The sequence below is a fragment of the Oncorhynchus mykiss genome, chromosome 4, assembly GCF_057628025.1.
Source record: "Oncorhynchus mykiss isolate SJ-2025 chromosome 4, ASM5762802v1, whole genome shotgun sequence".
Lineage (NCBI taxonomy): Eukaryota > Metazoa > Chordata > Actinopteri > Salmoniformes > Salmonidae > Oncorhynchus > Oncorhynchus mykiss.
This window is the reverse complement of record NC_143025.1, coordinates 18,381,062-18,405,820: the sequence shown is the minus strand read 5'-3', so window position 1 is coordinate 18,405,820 and position 24,759 is coordinate 18,381,062. Positions and strand designations below refer to the sequence as shown.

Below are 24,759 nucleotides of genomic sequence, written 5' to 3'. Positions count from 1 at the left end.
ATGCAGTTGCTATGCAACTTCTTTCTAGCTTGTTAGCATAACAAATTAATAGCTAGACATCTTACGACTTCATTAAAAATGTCCATTGAGAATGCACAACGACTATACCACATAGCTAAGCTAATAATGACGTGAATAATCAAGTCAATAAATGTTTTCCTCCATCTGTATTTGATGTTTCCTGATTTGTGTTCATTCCTACAGTATGTTTAACCCTACATGGCTCAACTTGGCACGCGATGCGCTGTATGGGGCGCGAGATAACTATGTGATAGTTAATATACTGCCAAGTTTGATATATTAGTAGCCAACTAACGTTAGGTAGCTAGCCAACATACCGGTACATACAAGCAACTGCTGTAATGATATGCTATGTGGTTCGTAAAGGCATGTAGCGTAGATAACAAATTGCCAGTCAACAATGTGTAACGTGACTTTAGAAAAAAATCTTTACTTTTTTATTACATTGCTCAACATTTTCTCAACATTTGTCCTAATAAGTTAAAGCAATACATATTTGCTATTTTTACTTAGATTTGTATCTGCTCTCATCAGACTTCGGCTGCATATTTTCTGCCATTTTCTTAAAATCTGAATATGTTGTGAAGCACCTCCCATTTTCAGAAGAATTGCATTATGGGCCCTAAAAGCTCAGAAACAGTGTCCACCGGTTGTATACTTCAAATTTTGGCGAATATAGTACGACATCCGGGAACTTTTGGCATACTAAATATATCCATACAATTACCAATAAGCATACTACATACTGAATTTACAACACAAATAGAATGGTTAGTGCGGTTAGTATGAGTTTTCGAATACAGCTCCAGTCTCCTGTCTTAGGCAGTCTTACACAGTGCAGGCTCCCCCTATATTAAGCAACACTACTGATCAAGGGTTTAATTTACACCTGAAAAGGGTGTTGGTGTCACAATCAGACATGCCAGATTGTCACCTTAAAAAGGGGCTGCCATCCCTGGATCCAGAATCCTTTACCCATGGTTGCATTGATTTCCTCTAGTTTCTGCAGGTCAGTGGAAGGAAATTGAATTGGAAATGGTAGGAAACAGGAGACTATTATTTCGTTTTTCACCTCCTCGCCACATTTCAACAGACAGCAGAGAAACTAATGAGAATAGCAGTTACTGTCAGGACACACTTAAAAGACTGCTCTGACTTTGGCTTTTCTAATAACATCGTCCTCCAATGCGAAAGGTTACATTCACTCCTGTGGTTTTACAGCCTATCGTTATGCATTTATGAAAGCCTCTCTTTTTTCCCCTCCTGTGCTCATGGGGTTACAGTACAGTACCAGTATTTTTACAGAGAGAAAGAACATTGGGTCATATTTTGCTGGATAACTTGCAGAGATATTTTACCTCAGGGATATGGGTGAGGTATTAGTTTAATAGTGGGGTGAGGGAGGGTGTGGGTGTTTGTGTGTGTGTGTTTGTAATGTAAAGGGCAGAGGGGTATGTTAGGGGTGGGTATGGGGGGACAGCGTACATGTTTTTGGGGGCATGAAAGTTTCATGACAGGCTTTCCCCTGTCATGTGTTTTGGTAGTATGGTATACAAACAGTACCAGTCAAACGTTTGGACACACCTCCTCATTGCAAGGTTTTTCTTTATTTTTACTATTTTCTACATTGTAGAATAATATTGAAGACATCAAAACTATGAAATAACACATATGGAATCATGTAGTAACCAAAAAAGTGTTAAACAAATCAAAATATATTTTATATTTGAGATTCGTCAAGGCAGCCATGAGCAAATCAAATCAAATCAAATCAAATTTTATTTGTCACATACACATGGTTAGCAGATGTTAATGCGAGTGTAGCGAAATGCTTGTGCTTCTAGTTCCGACAATGCAGTAATAACCAACAAGTAATCTAACTAACAATTCCAAAACTACTGTCTTGTACACAGTGTAAGGGGATAAAGAATATGTACATAAGGATATATGAATGAGTGATGGTACAGAGCAGCATAGGCAAGATACAGTAGATGGTATCGAGTACAGTATGTACAAATGAGATGAGTATGTAAACAAAGTGGCATAGTTTAAAGTGGCTAGTGATACATGTATTACATAAGGATACAGTCGATGATATAGAGTACAGTATATACGTATGCATATGAGATGAATAATGTAGGGTAAGTAACATTATATAAGGTAGCATTGTTTAAAGTGGCTAGTGATATATTTACATCATTTCCCATCAATTCCCATTATTAAAGTGGCTGGAGTTGAGTCAGTGTCAGTGTGTTGGCAGCAGCCAATCAATGTTAGTGGTGGCTGTTTAACAGTCTGATGGCCTTGAGATAGAAGCTGTTTTTCAGTCTCTCGGTCCCAGCTTTGATGCACCGGTACTGACCTCGCCTTCTGGATGATAGCGGGGTGAACAGGCAGTGGCTCGGGTGGTTGATGTCCTTGATGATCTTTATGGCCTTCCTGTGACATCGGGTGGTGTAGGTGTCCTGGAGGGCAGGTAGTTTGCCCCCGGTGATGCGTTGTGCAGACCTCACCACCCTCTGGAGAGCCTTACGGTTGAGGGCGGAGCAGTTGCCGTACCAGGCGGTGATACAGCCCGCCAGGATGCTCTCGATTGTGCATCTGTAGAAGTTTGTGAGTGCTTTTGGTGACAAGCCAAATTTCTTCAGCCTCCTGAGGTTGAAGAGGCGCTGCTGCGCCTTCTTCACAATGCTGTCTGTGTGAGTGGACCAATTCAGTTTGTCTGTGATGTGTATGCCGAGGAACTTAAAACTTGCTACCCTCTCCACTACTGTTCCATCGATGTGGATAGGGGGGTGTTCCCTCTGCTGTTTCCTGAAGTCCACAATCATCTCCTTAGTTTTGTTGACGTTGAGTGTGAGGTTATTTTCCTGACACCACACTCCGAGGGCCCTCACCTCCTCCCTGTAGGCCGTCTCGTCGTTGTTGGTAATCAAGCCTACCACTGTTGTGTCGTCCGCAAACTTGATGATTGAGTTGGAGGCGTGCGTGGCCACGCAGTCGTGGGTGAACAGGGAGTACAGGAGAGGGCTCAGAACGCACCCTTGTGGGCCCCAGTGTTGAGGATCAGCGGGGAGGAGATGTTGTTGCCTACCCTCACCACCTGGGGGCGGCCCGTCAGGAAGTCCAGTACCCAGTTGCACAGGGCGAGCTTGGAGGGTACTATGGTGTTGAATGCCGAGCTGTAGTCAATGAACAGCATTCTCACATAGCTATTCCTCTTGTCCAGATGGACAAGAGGAATACATAGGTATTCCTCTTGTCCAGATGGGTTAGGGCGGTGTGCAGTGTGGTTGAGATTGCATCGTCTGTGGACCTATTTGGGCGGTAAGCAAATTGGAGTGGGTCTAGGGTGTCAGGTAGGGTGGAGGTGATATGGTCCTTGACTAGTCTCTCAAAGCACTTCATGATGACGGAAGTGAGTGCTACGGGGCGGTAGTCGTTTAGCTCAGTTACCTTAGCTTTCTTGGGAACAGGAACAATGGTGGCCCTCTTGAAGCATGTGGGAACAGCAGACTGGTATAGGGATTGATTGAATATGTCCGTAAACACACCGGCCAGCTGGTCTGCGCATGCTCTGAGGGCGCGGCTGGGGATGCCGTCTGGGCCTGCAGCCTTGCGAGGGTTAACACGTTTAAATGTCTTACTCACCTCGGCTGCAGTGAAGGAGAGACCGCATGTTTTCGTTGCCGGCCGTGTCAGTGGCACTGTATTGTCCTCAAAGCGGGCAAAAAAGTTGTTTAGTCTGCCTGGGAGCAGGACATCCTGGTCCGTGACTGGGCTGGATTTCTTCCTGTAGTCCGTGATTGACTGTAGACCCTGCCACATGCCTCTTGTGTCTGAGCCGTTGAATTGAGATTCTACTTTGTCTCTGTACTGACGCTTAGCTTGTTTGATAGCCTTGCGGAGGGAATAGCTGCACTGTTTGTATTCGGTCATGTTACCAGACACCTTCCCCTGATTAAAAGCAGTGGTTCGCGCTTTCAGTTTCACGCGAATGCTGCCATCAATCCACGGTTTCTGGTTAGGGAATGTTTTAATCGTTGCTATGGGAACGACATCTTCAACGCACGTTCTAATGAACTCACACACCGAATCAGCGTATTCGTCAATGTTGTTGTCTGACGCAATACGAAACATGTCCCAGTCCACGTGGTGGAAGCAGTCTTGGAGTGTGGAGTCAGCTTGGTCGGACCAGCGTTGGACAGACCTCAGCGTGGGAGCCTCTTGTTTTAGTTTCTGTCTGTAGGCAGGGATCAACAAAATGGAGTTGTGGTCAGCTTTTCCGAAAGGGGGGCGGGGCAGGGCCTTATATGCGTCGCGGAAGTTAGAGTAACAATGATCCAAGGTCTTTCCACCCCTGGTTGCGCAATCGATATGCTGATAAAATTTAGGGAGTCTTGTTTTCAGATTAGCCTTGTTAAAATCCCCAGCTACAATGAATGCAGCCTCCGGATGAATGGTTTCCAGTTTGCAAAGAGTTAAATAAAGTTCGTTCAGAGCCATCGATGTGTCTGCTTGGGGGGGGATGTATACGGCTGTGATTATAATCGAAGAGAATTCTCTTGGTAGATAATGCGGTCTACATTTGATTGTGAGGAATTCTAAATCAGGTGAACAGAAGGATTTGAGTTCCTGTATGTTTCTTTCATCACACCATGTCACGTTAGTCATAAGGCATACGCCGCCGCCCCTCTTCTTACCAGAAAGTTGTTTGTTTCTGTCTGCGCGATGTGTGGAGAAACCCGTTGGCTGCACCGCTTCGGATAGAGTCACTCCAGTGAGCCACGTTTCCGTGAAGCAAAGAACGTTACAGTCTCTGATGTCCCTCTGGAATGCTACCCTTGCTCGGATTTCATCAACCTTGTTGTCAAGAGACTGGACATTGGCAAGAAGAATGCTAGGGAGTGGTGCACGATGTGCCCGTCTCCGGAGTCTGACCAGAAGACCGCCTCGTTTCCCTCTTTTTCGGAGTTGGTTTTTTTTGGGTCGCTGCATGGAATCCACTCAGTTGTCCTGTTTGTAAGGCAGAACACAGGATCCGCGTCGCGAAAAACATATTCTTGGTAGTACTGATGGTGAGTTGATGCTGATCTTATATTCAGTAGTTCTTCTCGACTGTATGTAATGAAACCTAAGATGAGCTGGGGTACTAATGTAAGAAATAACACGTAAAAAAACAAAAAACTGCATAGTTTCCTAGGAACGCGAAGCGAGGCGATGGCAGCTTTGCACAGCTTCTTTCAACCAGCTTCATGAGGTAGTCACATGGAATGCATTTCAATTAACAGGTGTGCCTTGTTAAGTTAATTTGTGGAATTTCTTTCCTTAATGCGTTTGGACCAATCAGTTGTGTTGTGACAAGGTAGGGGTGGTATACAGAAAATATCACTATATGGTAAAAGACCAAGTCCATATTATGGCAAGAACAGCTCAAATAAGCAAAGAGAAAGGACAGTCCATCATTACTTTAAGGCATGAAGGTCAGTCAATGCATAACATTTCAAGAACTTTGAAAATTTCTTCAAGTGCAGTCGCAAAACCCATCAAGCGCTATGATGAAACTGGCTCTCATGAGGATTGCCACAGGAAAAGAAGACCCAGAGTTACCTCTGTTGCATAGACGTTCATTAGCGTTAACTACACCTCAGATTTCAGCCCAAATAAATGCTTCACAGAGTTCAAGTAACAGACACATGTCAACATCAACTGTTCAGAAGAGACTACGTGAATCAGGCCTTCATGGTCGAATTGCTGCAAAGAAAGCAATACTAAATGACAACAATAATAATAAGAGACTTGCTTGGGCCAAGAAACACGAGCAATGGACATTAGACCAGTGGAAATCTGTCCTTTGATCTGGTGAGTCCAAATTTGAGATTTTTAGTTCCAACCGCCGTGTCTTTGTGAGATGCAGAGTAGGTGACTGGATGATCTCCTGTATGTGTGGTTCCCACAGTGAAGCATGGAGGAGGAGGTGTGATGGTGTGGTGGTGCTTTGCTGGTGACCCAAAACACACCTCCAGACTGTGTAAGGGCTATTTGAACAAGAAGAGTGATGGAGAGCTGCATCAGATGACCTGGCCTCCACAATCACCCGAACCTCAACCCAATTGAGATGGTTTGAGATTAGATGGACCACAGAGTGAAGAAAAAGCAGTCTACAAGGGCTCAGCATATGTGGGAACTCCTTCAAGACTGTTGGAAAAGCATTCCTCACAAAGCTGGTTGAGAGAATGCCAAGTGTATGCAAAGCTGTCATCAAGGCAAAGGGTGGCTACTTTGAAGAATCTAAAATCTAAAATATATTTTTATATGTTTAACACTTTTTTGGTTACTACATGATTCCATACGTGTTATTTCATAGTTTTGATGTCTTCACTATTATTCTTCAATGGTCAAAAAAAGTAAAAATAAAGAAAAACCCTTGAGTGAGAAGGTGTGTCCAAACTTTTGACTGGTACTGTACATGATTGGGATAAATGGCTGCAATAACAGCTTGAATATTTTAAATGCATTAACCTGTAGTGACACCCCATCCCGTGAACGGGACCGTTGTCATCATCTGACACTAATTAGCATAACGCAACAGACATAAATCTTCCTAGAAAATATTCCTATTCATGAAAATCACAAGTGAAATCAATTGAAACACAGCTTAGCCTTTTGTTAATCACCCTGTCATCTCAGATTTTCAAAATATGCTTTACAGCCAACGCTAGACAAGCATTTGTGTAAGTTTATCATAGCCTAGCATCGCATTATGCCTTGCTAGCAACAGGCAACCTTCAGAAAAATCAGAAAAGCAATCAAATTTAATCGTTTACCTTTGATGAACTTCGGATGTTTTCACTCACAAGACTCCCAGGTAGACAGCCAAAGTACCTTTTTTCCCAAAATATTATTTTTGTAGGCGAAATAGCTCCGTTTGTTCTTCACGTTTGGCTGAGAAATCGCCCGGAAATTGCGTTCACCACAACGCCGAAAAATATTCCAAATTAGCTTCATAATATCGACAGAAACATGGCAAACGTTGTTTAGAATCAATCCTCAAGGTGTTTTTCTAATATCTATTCGATAATATATCCGTTGGGACAATTCGTTTTTCACTAGGACCGATTGGAATAATGGCTACCTTTGTATTTTAGGTGAGAATCTCTCTCGGAACCACCATGTGACCACTTACGTAATGTGGCTGCCTATGGCTATTCTTCAACAGAAATGCGTAAAACTACGTCACAATGCTGTAGACACCTTGGGGAATACGTAGAAAGCGTAAGCTCGTTGATGGTACATTCACAGCTGAATAGTGAGTCATTGGAACGCAGCTCTTTCAAAACCTGGGGCACTTCCGGATTGGATTTGTCTCAGGCTTTCGCCTGCAACATCAGTTCTGTTATACTCACAGACAATATCTTTACAGTTTTGGAAACGTTAGAGTTTTCTATCCAAATCTGTCAATTATATGCATATTCTAGCATCTTTTCCTGACAAAATATCCCGTTTAAAACGGGAACGTTTTTTTTCCAAAAATGAAAATACTGCCCCCTAACACCAAGATGAATGACTTAGATAACTAATTGTTTGTATACTTGAAAGTTGTGTACTGAATCCCTTTCCAATAAGTATTTAAAAATACTTTTGAAACCTACTTTGGGCCAAGACCTGATATGAGTGTGTTATTATTTTCTGGGATAAAACTGGCACATTCTCCTCCCATAGGTTACTGGATTAACCAGTAAAGCATTTTGTGAAATAATTACAACACATTGTTCAGTGCTGAACAAACTAAAATAGCTTTTTTATTATTATTGTTGTTAGGCCCAGTTCAGTTGAATTTTTTTGATAAAAGTTTCAGAAATTAAAGTGAGTTTGATTAAATTTTAAACAAAATATTCTCTACTGAATGTTTGAAATATGCATTGTTGAGTCTAAGAATCATTGTCAGCAGTCTAGGAATGTCACATTAATATTTTATTCAATACTGCGAGTCACACATAGAGGTCAACATGACATAATTAATATGGAACAGAAATTACATAAATGTTTTTGAGGTGGGCTCAATTTTCATTGTAATAAGCTATGACTTTAAAATACGAATGCCTTTATATATTTTGAAATAATCTTCTTAGAAGCTATAATATACAAATGTAATATGCAGTTTGTCAAATGTGTACTATAGAAAATATAAGTAAAAGCACTATAAATCTGTATTATTAAATCTAGCTGAGACTATATGCTCCCCATGACTACATGCATCATCACTAGGTTAGAACAGGTGCCATAGGAATCCAGCTGTGACACGGCTCCAGTACTGCAGATTGTTGTTACAAGTACCCTTGAGAAGTACATATCCTTCCACTCTATTTTCTGTAAACCCCATTAGTGATGATAATTCAACTCTTACTGCTTTCATTGGCTTTTACAGCATGATGAGAAAGGCTGGGTATAGTAGCGTAGCAACAGTAACTATGGGAATAGGACACCATGGAGAGGTCAAGGAGATGGCCTTAAAGGTGCAATATGCAGAAATTGCTCCGCCATTTCCTGGTTGCTAAAATCCTAACAGTTCGCCTAATTTCAGTTTATGTGACAAAATAAGAGTAGAGAATCATTGTACCATCTAAACCGCTGTGAAATATATTTTCAATAACAACAAATATTATATTTTCAGCTGTTTGAAGCTGGTGTACAAAACCAAAGTAATAGATGCAAAAACAAAACTTAAGAAGGGAAGCATAGAAATCCGCACGTAGAACAGATCTAACACTTAGGCTTGCTTTCAATCAGAATGACAGATCTATAACTCACATTTCTATGTGAATTTGGTCAGGTCTCCTAAAAAGTGACATATTGCAGCTTTAACTTGCCCTCTTTGTGCCAGTACTCACACACCCTGCTGAAAAAAACAGCATAGACCAGCATACATTTCAAACTGGTCTATGCTGATCCATGCTGGTTTATGCTGGTCCATGCTGGTGTATGCTGATCAGTGCTGGTCTGATGCTGGTCAAGCTAGTCTGACCAGCATAGTCTAACTTGTCCTGCTGTCTGACCAGCATGGTCTAGCTGGTTATGCTGGCTGACCAGCATGGTCTAGCTGGTTATGCTGGCTGACCCTGCATGGTCTAGCTGGTCTATCTGGTTATGCTATCATACCAGCCTTCATTGTGTTTTTGCTAGGGATCAGCATCTGCTGTGTTTTGGCCACTGGTGACCAGCATACACTAAAACAAAACCAGCACCAAGTGTCATTATGCTGGCTTGCAAAGTGATGTTTAAATCCTATGGGAATCAAGCCAGAGTGGATTCCCACAATCTGCATTCAGAATGACTGTCAGGGTTAAAAAGAGTAATGAGACTACTTAAACTATCGCCACTGCAACAACCATTTCAGTAACAGGTACAATTCGATTAGTATAGAAAAGTGTATGTTATTTATCTTTGTGTAGCATGAAAGGTTTTGGACTCACTGCGAAATGTGTTGAATAGCACAAGATTATCAAAAAAAAAATTATCTGCCCCATAACATGTTGTTATGATAATGTTATTCACTGACATTACCCTGCACATATTTTGTAGACCTATGCAGGATTTATGGATTTTTTTTCTCGAGTTTTGATATAATTGTTTTATATTTTACTAATGATTTTGAAACCCTGCTCAGATGAAACTTTTATCCTGGATGTAACAGATGATCGGTCCCTAGCTCCCATCCTTACCAGAGGTACTCCTGGCTGGCTGAGTTAGCCAATGCAAACACAACACTATTTAGGATGTTTAGTTTATTTGGTATACTGACTCGCTTTTTAAAGAAATCCTGAACACACTGCAAAGCAATTGTGGTCACACAAGGGACCCTGTTTCTAGTATCTGTAGCTATCCAGGGCTTACAAAAAAATGTGAGGCATAACTACTAGACATTTACAAAATAGCGTTTATTTCACCTTTCATGCTACACAAACATAAATAGCATACGCATTTCTAAACTAATCCAATCTGTTAGTTGGACTTATTGCACCAGTTACTGAAATGATTGTTACAGTTTAGATGGTTTAGGTAGTCTCATTCATGTATCCTTCTAACCCTGGCAGTCATTGTGAAGGCAGATTCAGCTTGAGTCCAAAAAAAACAAAGGCTGGTCACCAGCGAAAACACAATGACGGCTGGTCTCCAGCAAAAACACAACGAAGACTGGTCTCCAGCAAAAACACAACGAAGACTGGTCTCCAGCAAAACCACAACGAAGACTGGTCTCCAGCAAAAACACAACGAAGACTGGTCTCCAGCAAAAACACAACGAAGGCTGGTCTCCAGCAAAAACACAACGAAGACTGGTCTCCATCAAAAACACAAGGAAGGCTGGTCTCCAGCAAAAACACAAGGAAGGCTGGTCTCCAGCAAAAACACAACGAAGGCTCGTCTCCAGCAAAAACACAACGAAGACTGGTCTCCAGCAAAAACACAACGAAGGCTGGTCTCCATCAAAAACACAATGAAGGCTGGTCTCCAGCAAAAACACAAGGAAGGCTGGTCTCCAGCGAAACACAATGAAGCCTGGTCTCCAGCGAAACACAATGAAGGCTGGTCTCCAGCAAAAACACAATGAAGACTGGTCTACAGCAAAAACACAACGAAGACTGGTCTCCAGCGAAACACAATGAAGCCTGGTCTCCAGCGAAAACACAATGAAGCCTGGTCTCCAGCGAAAACACAATGAAGCCTGGTCTCCAGCGAAAACACAATGAAGCCTGGTCTCCAGTGAAAACACAATGAAGCCTGGTCTCCAGCAAAAACACAATGAAGGCTCCAGCAAAACACAACGAAGCCTGGTCTCCAGCAAAAACACAATGAAGCCTGGTCTCCAGCAAAACACGATGAAGGCTGGTCTCCAGCGAAACACAATGAAGGCTGGTCATCCGCAAAAACACAACAAAGGGTGGTCTCCAGCGAAAACAAAACGAAGGCAAGACCATGCCGGTCTATAATGTTTTTTTCAGCAGTGATTATTTTAATCTGAAAACATGCATAACTGCAGTATGGCAAACGGCAAAAACATGTTCTGCTCTATTGGAGCAATATTTAGTTTGACTGATGCAATGCGCTGATATGCTGATACCTAATGTAAGGCTATTTGATTAAATAGACTCTGATGTGAATAGGATAACCTATTCATTACTGTAACGGCTGTCTTGGGAAGAAGGTGAGGACCAAAGCGTAGCGTGGTAAGTGTTCATCTTATTTAATGAAAAAACTGAACACTGAATAACAAACAACAAAGAAACAACCGAAACAGTTCTGTCTGGTGCAGACACACAAAGACTGAAAATAACCACCCACAAAACACAATGGAAAACAGGCTACCTAAATATGGTTCTCAATCAGGGACAACGATTGACAGCTGCCTCTGATTGAGAACCATACCAGGCCAAACACAGTAATAGAAAATCATAGATAAACTAACATAGACAACCCACCCAACTCACACCCTGACCATACTAAAACAAAAGACAAAACAAAGGAACTAAGGTCAGAACGTGACAATTACAGTATGTAGAGATGGTTGTTTGAGATGCAATATTACTAAGTGAAAATACGAATGTAGATTGGATTTGAGCATTCAATTAATAAATAAATGTTCGTTTTGTGATACACTTGTTATAATGTTGAAATCAATGTTGCAATACACATATCTCTTTGCACTGAAGTGATGAAACACTGAAAAGAGAAGGTTGGCACACTGTATATTGTTCCCACATCGACACCTGTGGGCATTTTCAATTTTTCACACCAGCTATATGTCACAGAAAACAATTGTGGTCATACACTGTGCAATAACAACCATTAGGGCTGAAGAAGACAGCCATAAGACTGTTAAATGGTTAACCAAATAGCTACCTGGACTACCTGTATTGACGGTGGCTATCGTTTTACCGGAATCCTAACCAATTGTGCTATTGTGTGTGTTTTTTTGTCGTTATTTGTAACTTCTACATAATATTTATCTTATGACCGAAAAGAGCTTCTGGATATCAGGACAGTGATTATTCACCTCGTACTGGACAAAGATTTCTTCTTTAACGAGTCGGACACATAGGATTTACTTCAGCCACCTGACAAGGCCCAAATCCCCATTATTCGCATGAGAAAGAGACGGAGCTAAGATCATGAATATCCTACCAACGGGACATTAAAAACTGTAATAACTTATGTTTCACCGAGTCGTGGCTGAACGACATGGACAACATACAGCTGGTGGGATTTACGCTGCATTAGCATGATAAAACAGCTGCCCCAGGTAAGACAAGGGGTGGTAGTCTGTGTATATTTGTAAACAGCTGTTGCACAAAATCTAATATTAAGGAAGTCTCAATGTTTTGCTCGCCTGAGGTAGAGTATCTCATGATAAGCTGTAGACCACACTATATACCAAGAGAGTTTTCATCTATATTTTTCATAGCTGTCTATTTACCACCACAGAACGATGCTGGCACTAAGAACGCACTCAATGAGCTGTATAAGGCCATAAGCAAACAGGAAACCGCTCATCCAGAGTCGGAGCTCCTAGTGGCCGGGGACTTTAATGCAGGGAAACTTAAATCTGTTTCACCTAATTTCGACCAGTATGTTAAATGTGCAATCACATGAAAAAAAACTCTAGACCATCTTTACTCAACACACAGAGACGTGTACAAAACTCTTCCTCGCCCTCCTTTTGGCAAATCTGACCATAATTCTATCCTCCTGATTCCTGCTTACAAGCACCAGTGACTCGGTCAATTAAGAAGTGGTCAGATGATACTGATGCTAAGATACAGGACTGTTTCACTAGCACAAACTGGAATATGTTCCAGAATTTTTCCGATGTTATTGAGGAGCACACCAGATCAGTCCCTGGCTTCATCAATAAGTGCATCAATGACGTCGTCCCCGCAGTGACCATACGTACATACCACAACCAGAAGCCATCGATTACAGGCAACATCCGCACTGAGCTAAAGGGTAGAGCTGCCGCTTTCAAGAAACGGGACTCTAACCCGGACGCTTATAAGGGCTATGCCCTCCGACGAACCATCAAACAGGCAATGTGTCAATACAGGACTAAGATTGAATCCTTACTACATCGGCTCTGGTGCTCATCGGATGTGGCAGGGCTTGCAAACTGTTACAGACTACAATGGGAAGCATAGCCTAACGGCTGCCCAGTGACACGAGTCTACCAGACAAGCTAAATTACTTCTATGCTCGCTTCGAGGCAAGCAACCCTGAAGCATGCATGAGAGCATCAGCTGTTCTGGACGACTGTGTGATCACGTTTTCCGTAGCTGATGTGAGAAAGAGCTATCAACAGGTCAACACTTGTAAGACCGCAGGGCCAGACGAATTACAAGGACGTATACTCCGAGCATTCTCTGACCAACTGGCAAGTGTCTTCACTGACATTTTCAACCTGTCCCTGACTGAGTCTGTAATACTAACATGTTTCAAGCAGACCACCAAAGTCCCTGTGCCCAAGAACGCTAAGGTACCCTGCCTAAATTACTTCCGACCCGTAGTGCTCACGTATGTAGCTATGAAGTGCTTTGAAAGTCTGGTCATGGCTCACATCAACACCATTATCCAAGAAATCCTAGACCCACTCCAATTTGCATACCGCCCCAACAGATGCACAGATGTTGCACTCTCTATTGCACTTCACACTGCCTTTTCCCACCTGGACAAAAGGAACACCTATGTGAGAATGTTATTATTGAAGGAATTTGATTCCTCTGTTTTAATTCCCAATTAAAATTAAACACTCTGTCAATTCATAAGAATTTGTATGACCCTTATTTTATAGAAATAGACAGAGCCCGGTCTTAAAGTCAAATAGCAGCCTTTATTCACGAGAGTACTGCCACGATACAGGTTACCACAGGTTATAAACTGAAAATGACGTCATTAGTTCAAACACCAACCCGTGTCATCTCCGTTCCAGTACAAAGGCTGTATCTCAAGCCTTCCCACATCCGTCTCCCTACCAATTTAATATAATTTACGAGTCAAGGTTTTCTCGTGTAGATAAGCATTCTAGCCAGTCTGATTCATTTGTACCAAGGAACAGACAGCCATTGTTCTAACTCTTGACCACATTCACACACATTATATTCAGTACCGGGATCAAGAAAGAAAATTCATACATATACAGTAACATAATAGTATTCTGATTAGTACATATACAGTAACATAATAGTATTCTGATTAGTACATCCTGATTGAAATGTATACATAATTAGTCATTATAGATAAAAAATTCCCTTAACAGTTATTCATTGACTACAGTTCAGCGTTCAACTCCATAGTGCCCACAAAGCTCCTCACTAAGCTAAGGACCCTGGGAATAAACACCTCCCTCTGCAACAGGATCCTGGACTTCCTGAGGGGCATCCCCCAAGTGGTATGGGTAGGTAACAACACATCTGGCCCGCTGATCCTCAACAAGGGGGCCCCTCAGGGGTGCTTTCTCAGTCCCCTCCTGTACTCCCTGTTCACCCTTGACTGCATGTCCAGGCACAACTCCAACACCATCGTTAAGTTTTCCGATGTCACAACAGTGGTAGGCCTGATCCCCGACAATGAGGAGACAGCCTATATGGAGGAGGTCAGAGACCTGGCCGTGTGGTGCCAGGATAACAACCTCTCCCTCAACATGATCAAGACAAAGGAGATGATTGTGGACTACAAGAAAAGGAGGACAGAGCACGTCCCCATTCTCATTGACGGGACTGTAGTGGAGCAGGTTGAGAGCTTCAAGTTCCTTGGTGTCCACATCACCAACAAACTATCATGATCCAAACACACCAAGGCATTAGTGAAGAGGGCAAAACAAAGCCTATTCCCCTTCAGGAGACTGAAAAGATTTGGCATGGGTCCTCAGATCCTCAAAAAGTTCTACAGATGCACCATTGGTTGCATCACTGCCTGGTATGCCAACTGCTCGGCCTCCGACCGCAAGGCACTACAGAGGGTAGTTCGTACGGCCCAGTACATCACTGAGGCCTAGCTTCCTGCCATCCAGGACCTCTATACCAGGCGGTGTCAGAGGAAGACCCTAAAAAGACTTCAGCCACCTTAATCATAGACTGTTCTCTCTGTCACCATGTTTCGGTCCAAAGGGCTTCTTAAACAACTTCTACCCCTTAGCCATAAGACTCCTGAACAGCTAATCAAATGGCTACCTGGACTATTTGCATTTCCTAATATTGAGTGGCACAGGGAGCTTTCCACAGGGATGCTGGTCCATGTTGACTCCAATGCTTCATACAGTTGTGTCAAGTTGGTTGGATGTCTTTTTGGTGGTGGACCATTCTTGATACACACAATAAATTGTTGAGCGTGAAAACCCCAGCTGTGTTGCAGTTCCTGACACAAACCTGTGCGCCTGGCACCTACTGTACTACCATACCCCGTTCAAAGGCACTTAAATATTTTGTGTTGCCCATTCATCCTCTGAATGGCACACAGATAATCCATGTCTCAATTGTCTCAAGGCTTAAAACTCTTTCTTTAACCTATCTCCTCCCCTTCATTTACACTGATTGATTTACACTGTTTAAGACTGATCAAATGAATTGCATTGCATTTCTGTTCTAGTCTTTGTATCAAGACTGCCCAAATGTGCCTAATTTGTTTATTAATAACTTTTCATGATCAAAAATGTGCATTCTCCTCAAACAATGGCATGGTATTATTTCACTGTAGTAGCTACTGTACATTTGACAGTGCAGTTAGATTAACACGCATTTAAGCTTTCTGACAATATCAGATATGTCTATGTCCTGAGAAATGTTCTTGTTACTGACAACCTCATGCTAATCGCATTAGCCTACGTTAGCTCAACCGTCCTGTGGAAGGGACACCAATAACAAGTGCCATCAATAAGGGATCATAGCTTTCACCTGGATTCACCTGGTCAGTCTGTCTTGGAAAGAGCAGGTGTTCTTAATGTTTTGTGCACTCAGTGTATATAGTTGTTATGAAGCGAGTGACAAATAACGTTTGATTTGATTTTGAAGAGCTACAGCCTCTCACTTCTCCTACCTTTCCCTCTTTCTACCATCTCTCCTCTCCCTCCCCCACTTCCCCTCATCTCTCCTTTCCTCCGCTCCTCTCCTTATCTCCCCTCTTCTCTCTACCCCCTCCATCTCCCCTTCTTTCTCTCCCTCCCTTCCTCACTCCCCCTCTCTCTGTATGTGTGTTTTATGGAGGGCTGAAGTCTCCACAACGCCAGCTCTCCAGGGACCCTTAATTGTCAAGTGTGTACAGTTGCTAATCAGCACCTGAGCGACTGCCCTTTGAAATGATGAATTGACTAAACTAATATCAGATAATCCTTCACATTACTGAGCCACGCTGACACCACCAATTGATATTTGAAATACAGACACTTCTGCATCCTGTCAGTCATTTCAATACGTACCCAAACTTGCGAAAGAGGTGGCATGGTTAACAAACAGCTGACAGTGCTCTATGGAAGATTAAAAGTATTACAGTGTGTGTACTCATTTAGGTGCACACACACACGCCCCAGTCACGCACACATAAGGTATGGATGGACCAGCATGCACAGACACACAAACACTAATGGATTCATTTGAAAGGCCAGGGTTAAGTCTGCTGGCCATGTGCTCTTAAAAGTTCATACTTCTAAGAGGTTTACATTTTTTTTAATCCTATTTCTGTTTTGATGCAAACCTTTCCCCTCCAAAGCTGTATAATGTGTTCCGTCAACACTGTTCTCTCCTGGAGATTATGGTTGGGAGGCCGCTGTGGAAGTGTAAAGTACAGCTTGTTGTTGGCTGTAATATGAAAAATCTAACCGATCAGCTCGACATCACTGAACCAAAAGCACAGAAGAAAGTGACAAAAACAACCAAGACAGAAAAGAGCTGAAGCTCAGGAGTCTGTCTGTCTACATGTCTGTCTAATACTGTGTTTGCAGTCAGTCAAAGTTAAATTACCTGAAAAGTTTGCAGAGCGAATGGCTTAACTAAACAGGGAAAGTTCAGCTTTCTAATTAGTCTAGTGCAGGTGTCTAATTACCAGAATTTCCTTACCATTACATCATCTTTACAGTATGATTAAGGAGCAGGCTTCCAGGTCTGAGAGAATGGAGCAGAATATCAGCTCTTTGATTAACTCTACAGCCAAACTGTAGAGATACCGAACTTAACATATTAATCAGGCCAGCTTTTTTTCCTGTCATTCTCAGATTAAACCCCTCTAATTAGGAAGTGGTAGAGGAGAGATTGAGGTATGTAAATTATTATCCTGAACTGGAGGGAAAACAGAGAGAGGCTTCGCAGTGGATAGAAAGGGGGTCTGTTGTCAGAAAATCAGAAAATGTCAGTCAGCGATGCAGGAAAGAGCTTCCTGGTAGACAACCATGTGGTGTGAGCCCAGTTCCCCTCTTCCCTGCATGCAGTTTTCATCACATGGTTGCTTTTTATACTATTTAGCTTTTCCCTTCGGTCTCAAGTTCCATATGGTGCTGACATAGCGCTTCTCTCTCTTCTCCCTCGCACACAAAGCCCTCTGGTGCTCAGAGTACTGGAGCTGGGAGCAGGTCTGGGTGCATTCAGGGGGTCACGTGCACACGCTTGCCAGCCTCACTGCACACACCATGGCATCACATGCATACGGCTGGGCCAAGAGAGTGCATAAAAGATGCAATTTAGGTTTGTCTTGGCACCCAATGGTAGAGTGAAGCTGGAGTGTATGGGCTGGCTCTTATTCATTCCGAGCTGGGATTTAAATCTCATTTTGTTTTGGCCCTGAGGGACTGACTGGGTGAGATCACTGGAATTCAAAAAGGTCAGAGATAATTAAAATGCTTATTGTTCATTGGCCTAACAGCAAATTCAAAGGGACCATCAGGCTAGATTTGTAACAGGACAGATTGGAATGGAAACGACTGATTGGATTTGTGGTTCTTCTCCTAGCTACTGCTATTATTTACCTGACAAGATACACAACTATGCTATGTTTTATTAAGCCAAATACATCAATTTGGTTTACACATTCTGCATGTCCAGTCATACTTGAGACAGATTTTATCTACAGCGTACTAAATGCTGTACACACCAGTCCTTGTCCGTACACACAGGTCCTTGTCCGTACGCACAGGTCCTTGTCTGTACACACAGGTCCTTGTCTGTACACACAGGTCTTTGTCTGTACACACAGGTCTTTGTCTGTACACACAGGTCCTTGTTTGTACACACAGGTCTTTGTCTGTACACACAGGTCTTTGTCTGTACACACAGGTCTTTGTCTGTACACACAGGTCTTTGTCTGTACACACAGGTCCTTGTCTGTACACACAGGTCCTTGTCTGTACACACAGGTCTTTGTCTGTACACACAGGTCTTTGTCTGTACACACAGGTCCTTGTCTGTGCACACAGGTCTTTGTCTGTACACACAGGTCCTTGTCTGTACACACAGGTCCTTGTCTGCACACACAGGTCTTTGTCTGTACACACAGGTCTTTGTCTGTACACACAGGTCTTTGTCTGTACACACAGGTCCTTGTCTGTACACACACGAATACTAGAGGATGATATGATGATATCACAAATGTGATCAAACCGATATAGAGGGTAGAATAGATATACAATTCCACCCGTCTTCTTGATGTTTTGCTCGATATATAGAGAGTTATTTTATTAGATATCAAGCAAAGTACCCTGAAAACAAAAACAAATGGAGCTGTCAAGACAGTGGGGAGGAGACAGGGGAGGAGAGGGGAGAGGAGGGGGAAGGAAGGAAGGATGTGCTGGCCATCCATTTTTAGTAAGAGCTCAGGGTAGGGGCAGGGCTGCAATGCTGGGGTCTAGGTTCTCCCCCCAGATGAAGGCAGAAAATAGCCCCCTCCAAAAAGACCTAGGCCCAGTGGGAAGAGTCTAATATGGAGAGGGAGGGGCACATCGGATGAGGTTAGGGCCTGTGGAGCAGGCAGTTTCCCCTTAGTAGTGGTGAGAGGCCTTGGCACGAGATTTAGCAGTGTAAAGTGTTCAGTAGCAAACAGTTGATGTACAGTAAAAGAGCTGTTCTTATTGGTTTTGATGCGAACAAGAAAAGTGATCTTGTTCAATGTTAAATTGATTACTGTATAGACGTACTGCTGGTTTGTTCTTATTTGTGTAGGTGGCTGGAACGTATATATGAAGCATGCAACACGCCCAGAGAAAACGTCCAGCTGAAAACGTCCATTGTTTCAAAATACTCCTATGGAATCAATTCCAGTTACAGTTTTTTTTGATTGCTTACAGTTTTTTTGGATTGCTTAAGCACGATTTTCAAAACAGGGCCCGTGTTTTCAAAACACTACACACAATTAGCACAGCCACACGCCCGATTAGCAAAACACCACAGATCCTTTGCAAAATTAAACACTCTTGTAAAAACTATACACTTCTTTTTAAAAACCACACTTTGTTACCATATGAAACACACACGTTTCACATTACTATACTCTGTTTACACGAGTTACACTCTGCTGTGATAAACCTAAAACACTTTTAGCACTTTTACTTCCCTATGATTAGAGTAGGCTACTATCAACAAAGTACAAATATAATGTAAATTCACCAAACACTACACAAGACCAATGTTGCAGACTGAAGAAACTCATTTATTTCTCAACACGCCCAAAATGTTGACAAGGAGATTCATAATACTGTAACCAAACGTCACTTTACGTATTGTAAGTAAAAAAAAAACAACATAAAAACTAGACATTGCCTCTTCGCCTAGCTGGATCTGGCCAGAGAATTTCATCAACATCGCAGGCAATGTTGTCATTAGCAAGACACCTTGGAAAGAAACATCTTGAATGACGAATCCATCCTTGCATTGCTGCTACCTCCATCTGGTCACAGGCCTCCTCCATGGCTTGGATGAGGGGTACCTCAGCCTGGAGACGGAGATCATATACCTTCCACCGCCATGCCGAGAAAAACTATTCTATAGGGTTGAGGAATGGAGAGTATGGTGGAAGATATAGGACGGTGAAATGTGGATGTTGCTGAAACCAGTTCTGAACCAGAGCAGAGCGGTGGAAAGACACATTGTCCTAGACAACAATGTATTGCATATGATTTGATTTGCTGCTGTTATGTTGTGCAATTGGTCCAAGAATGTAAGTATGTGCTGTGTTGTAACGGCCCATATGGGCATGGCGGTGGAGGACCCCATTCTGTATAATGGCTGCACAGAGTGTTATATTATGCCCACGTTGCCCTGGGAAATTGACTGTTGCCAATGATGTTTCTTCCCTTCCTTCGTGTTCTCGTCAGGTTGAACCCAGCCTCATCTACGTAAATGAACTCATGCTGGACCTCCTCTCCATCCATTCGTAAAACAGTGTCAGGCAAAATTGTGTAGTTCAGTGTAGATCTAGTATACATATTACAGTACAGTAAAAGATTATGAGACAGTATGCAAGATCACACTGCTAAAGTGAATACAAACCACTGCATAATCATGCCGCAGTCGTTTCACCCTTTCGGAATTGCGCTCGAAAGGCACTCGATAAATTTGCTTCATTTGAATATGTTTTTTTTTAGGATGCGTGCCAGTGTTGATGTTGAGACCTGATGGATATCGTTGAAAATGGCGTGGTTATTGACAATGTTAGCTTGGAGCTGCTTGAGTGTTATAGCATTGTTGGCCAAAACCATGTTTACTATCTCCCTCTCTTGCTGTTTTGTGAACATAGGAGGCCTTCCCCCTTGTCGTCCCTGACCCTCAATCCTATGTAGAAAAAACCCAGTATACAATAGTACAGTAATTTCACAGGAAAAGGTAACAGAAGTGCTGATAGTGTATAGAATACAGTACTGTAAGCAGTTACTGAAACCGTGCAGATGTTTTTGATATGATGATATTTTTACAATACCTATTTTCCAGTCTAAATGTTCTCATCACACTTGCCACTGCATATCGGCTTAGATTTGGCTGTACTCGCAGTCCAGCCTCCCTCAGCGTCAGGCCGTGGTTGACAACGTGGTCAACCAGTGTTGCGCGGATCTCATTTGTCAGATTCGGTCCTCTTTGAGCACCTTCTTGTCTTCCTCTTCCTCCCCTTCCTCCTCCTCCTCATCCTCCTCCTCGTCCTCCTCATTCTCCTCCTTGTTCTCCTCCTCGTCCTCGTTCTCCTCGTCCTTCTCGTTCTCCTCGTCGTCCTCCTCCTCCTCCTCGTCTTACTCTTTCGCTGACTCTTTCCATTGTGCTTGAAGACCGATGAACTCACCTGCTGCTTTTTATAGTGCTTATACACCTGATTGGTGTGTCTACAGTTAAGCAAACGAGTGTTTGCACACCTGATGACTGTGTTGAACCAATTGGTTGGACGGTGTGGTAATTTGACAGTCAGTGCTTTGGTATTGCAAGGACGTGACTTCATGATAGATTTTTGTGTGTAATGTATGTTAAGTGTGTTTAGTGTTTTGCAAATCACTGTGTGTAGAGTTTTGCAACAAGTGTGAGGTTGACAATGTGCTTATAGTTGTGCAAATATGGGCTGATGTTTTGCTTCTTGAGTGTAAGGTTTTGCTAATAGTGTACTACTTTTCATTTTAGTGTGTAAGCAATCCAAAAAAAACTGTAATGTGGAATCGCAAAAAAATATAGAAATGACAAGCTTTAAGGTTTATGTATTTATTAATGTCTTTGTAGCTTTACCTTATACATCATTTGTTGTCCTCATAACTGTTAACACTGCAGTTCTGGAGAGTACAGGTACAGTATATTACAGCCAGGCAGGCAGCAGGTATGCTAACACTCCCTCTCTGAGATTACTGAATGAATATGGATAAGGGAATACATCCAAAAGGGAGATGGTGTACAATGCATATGGCAAATCCACCTTCGCCAAGGTCTCCATGGGGCTCTGGGGTTAGTGTCGTGGTCAACCCTGCTCGCCCACCCTACTCCCACACAGGGTGGGGATGGTTGACATGCCCGGGTGGCCTATAAGACTCTTTTATCCATTGCTAGCAAAGTCATCTGCCAGCTCAGTCCACTCCTCTCCCACACAAAGCTGCACAGGGATATAACTTATTCTCGTACATCCTCACTTCTCTGCCATGGCCTCTCTCTCTCTATCTTCTAAGCCTCCTCCTTCCCTTTTTTTCTCTCTGTCTCTCCCCATCTTTCTCATTATCTCGCTCCTTCTCTCTATTTCACTCCCTTTCTGGAATCAAAGCGCCTTTGTACCAAAGTCTGTGTATGTCTTGGTTTGTGGTCGTCTGAGGTGAGAGGAGCAGCTAGCTCCCAGACGAGATAGGGGTGTGTTTTTTGTCTTCCCTTTAATGCAGATAGTGGGGGCAGGATATCACGTGTATAATGCTTGTTTGGGTTGGCTCGTTAATAAAGTTGGTTGTCTCTTGATGTAGTCAATTTTGTCCTTTGTCGAATAAATAAGTTAATTACTTGAGAATAACCACTGCATGAAGGTAACTCATTAGCAATCCAAGATCATCACAAGGTACAATTAGAGATATCCAGAGAATGGAATAGAGAGGAAGATTGTAAAAAAAACTAAAAATAAAGAGAGTGAGATAAAGAGTAAAGAGAAAAAGAGAGGGTGTTAAAGAGAACAAGCAGGTTCAGAAGGAGAGCTGGAGACTGGGGTGAGAAGGGAGGAGGGATGAGGTGGAGGAGGGGTGAGAAGGGAGGAGGGATGAGGTGGAGGAGGGGAGAGAAGGGAGAAGGGATGAGGTGGAGGAGGGGTGAGAAGGGAGGAGGGATGAGGTGGAGGAGGGGTGAGAAGAGAGGAGGGATGAGGTGGAGGAGGGGTGAGAAGGGAAGAGGGATGAGGTGGAGGAGGGGAGAGAAGGGAGAAGGGATGAGGTGGAGGAGGGGTGAGAAGGGAGGAGAGGAGGAGGGGTGAGAAGGGAGGAGGGATGAGGTGGAGGAGGGGTGAGAAGGGAGGAGGGATGAGGTGGAGGAGGGGTGAGAAGGGAGGAGAGGAGGAGGGGTGAGAAGGGAGGAGGGATGAGGTGGAGGAGGGGTGAGAAGGGAGGAGGGATGAGGTGGAGGAGGGGTGAGAAGGGAGGAGGGGTGAGGTGGAGGAAGTGTGAGAAGGGAGAAGGGATGAGGTGGAGGAGGGGTGAGAAGGGAGGAGAGGAGGAGGGGTGAGAAGGGAGGAGGATGAGGTGGAGGAGGGGTGAGAAGGGAGGAGGGATGAGGTGGAGGAGAGGTGAGAAGGGAGGAGGGGTGAGGGGGAGGAGGGGTGAGAAGGGAGGAGGGATGAGGTGGAGGAGGGTTGAGAAGGGAGGAGGGATGAGGTGGAGGAGGGGTGAGAAGGGAGGAGGGATGAGGTGGAGGAGGGGTGAGAAGGGAGGAGGGGTGAGGGGGAGGAGGGGTGAGAATGGAGGAGGGATGAGGTGGAGGAGGGGTGAGAAGGGAGAAGGGATGAGGTGGAGGAGGGGTGAGAAGGGAGAAGGGATGAGGTGGAGTAGGGGAGAGGGGGAATAGGTGTGAGTAGGTAGAAGGGGTGAGGGGGAATAGGTGTGAGTAGGTAGAAGGGGTGAGAAGGGAGGAGGGATGAGGGGGAGGAGGGAGGAGCAGGGAGGATGGGTGAGAAGGGAGGAGAGTTGATTAAGGAGGTGGGGTGAGGGGGATGGGGAGGAGGGTGAGAAGGGAAGGGGTTGAGGGAGAGAAGGGGTGAGAAGGGAGGAGGAGTGAGAAGGGAGGGGGGATGGGTGGAGGAGGGGTGAGGAGTGAGAAGGGAGGGGGGATGGGTGGAGGAGGGGTGAGAAGGGAGGGAGAATGGGGGGAGGAGGGGTGAGGAGTGAGAAGGGAGGGGGGATGCGGGGAGGGGTGAGAAGGGAGGGGGGGTGAGGGTGTGCCCAGCATTACTTTTATGAATCAGTGTCAGTCGACCGATGAGAAAATAATTAAGTAACAGGCTGGAGCAGTGTGTTAGATGCAGCCAAATGTAGGGCCTGATATTGTACAGAAAAATGGAGCCAGGATATATAATAGAAGCACCAGTAAATAGAATGGAAGAAAATCCATATTATAACTGATGCCAGAATGCCCTTCCAATGGCATTATGAAGGCAGACAATATATATAGCACTGCAATATTGTAAATGTTTATATAGAGTACGTATAGACGTTGCACAGCAGTTCCAGGATTTATGAGCGGCACCTTAATATGTTGAAGGCAGTGAGTAATATTACACGTTTGTTATCATATTGAGTGTACATTTGCTGAGACATATATGGTGTAGATAAAATATTTTAAGCAATTCCTTGTTATACTATTTTCCTCCCTGCATGCAATTTGAGGTGCGGGGGATGAGGAGGGGAGTTTTGTCTGGGCTCTAAAACACAAGCACCCCAGAGGTTTTATATGGTGCAGTCAGGCAGGCTGGAAGCAGTGGCTGACTAGTAATTGTATGTTCAAGGCTTCCAGCCAAGCCATGCAGCCACAGTGCTGAATTCCCCAGCAGCACATTACAGCCATTTTATCCAGTTGATAAATAAAATCAGTGGAGAGCTGAGAAGAGACGTATATCAGCTCCTGTCTCTACTACCAGCACAGAAACCATGCCTGATCACTCTACTCATTTCCCATCTTTGAACTGCAAAACTTAAATAATGCTATAGGGGCTGCTCCCCTGTGGGATTTGTGACCTCTGTCTGACCTTCGCCTCTGTGGTAAAATTCTTTATAGGGATGATCAT

At 43.5% G+C, this 24,759-nt stretch overlaps 1 protein-coding gene and 1 pseudogene across 14 annotated transcripts in view; one reads left to right on the top strand and one right to left on the bottom strand.

The window, feature by feature from the left end:
- The window catches only part of LOC149983930 (uncharacterized), a 43,500-nt pseudogene extending 22,339 nt beyond the window's left edge, over positions 1–21,161 (bottom strand).
- LOC110521425 (CUGBP Elav-like family member 5) overlaps positions 1–24,759 on the top strand; it is a 358,349-nt gene that overhangs the window by 271,505 nt on the left and 62,085 nt on the right. The gene's annotated exons all lie outside the window — the stretch shown is intronic.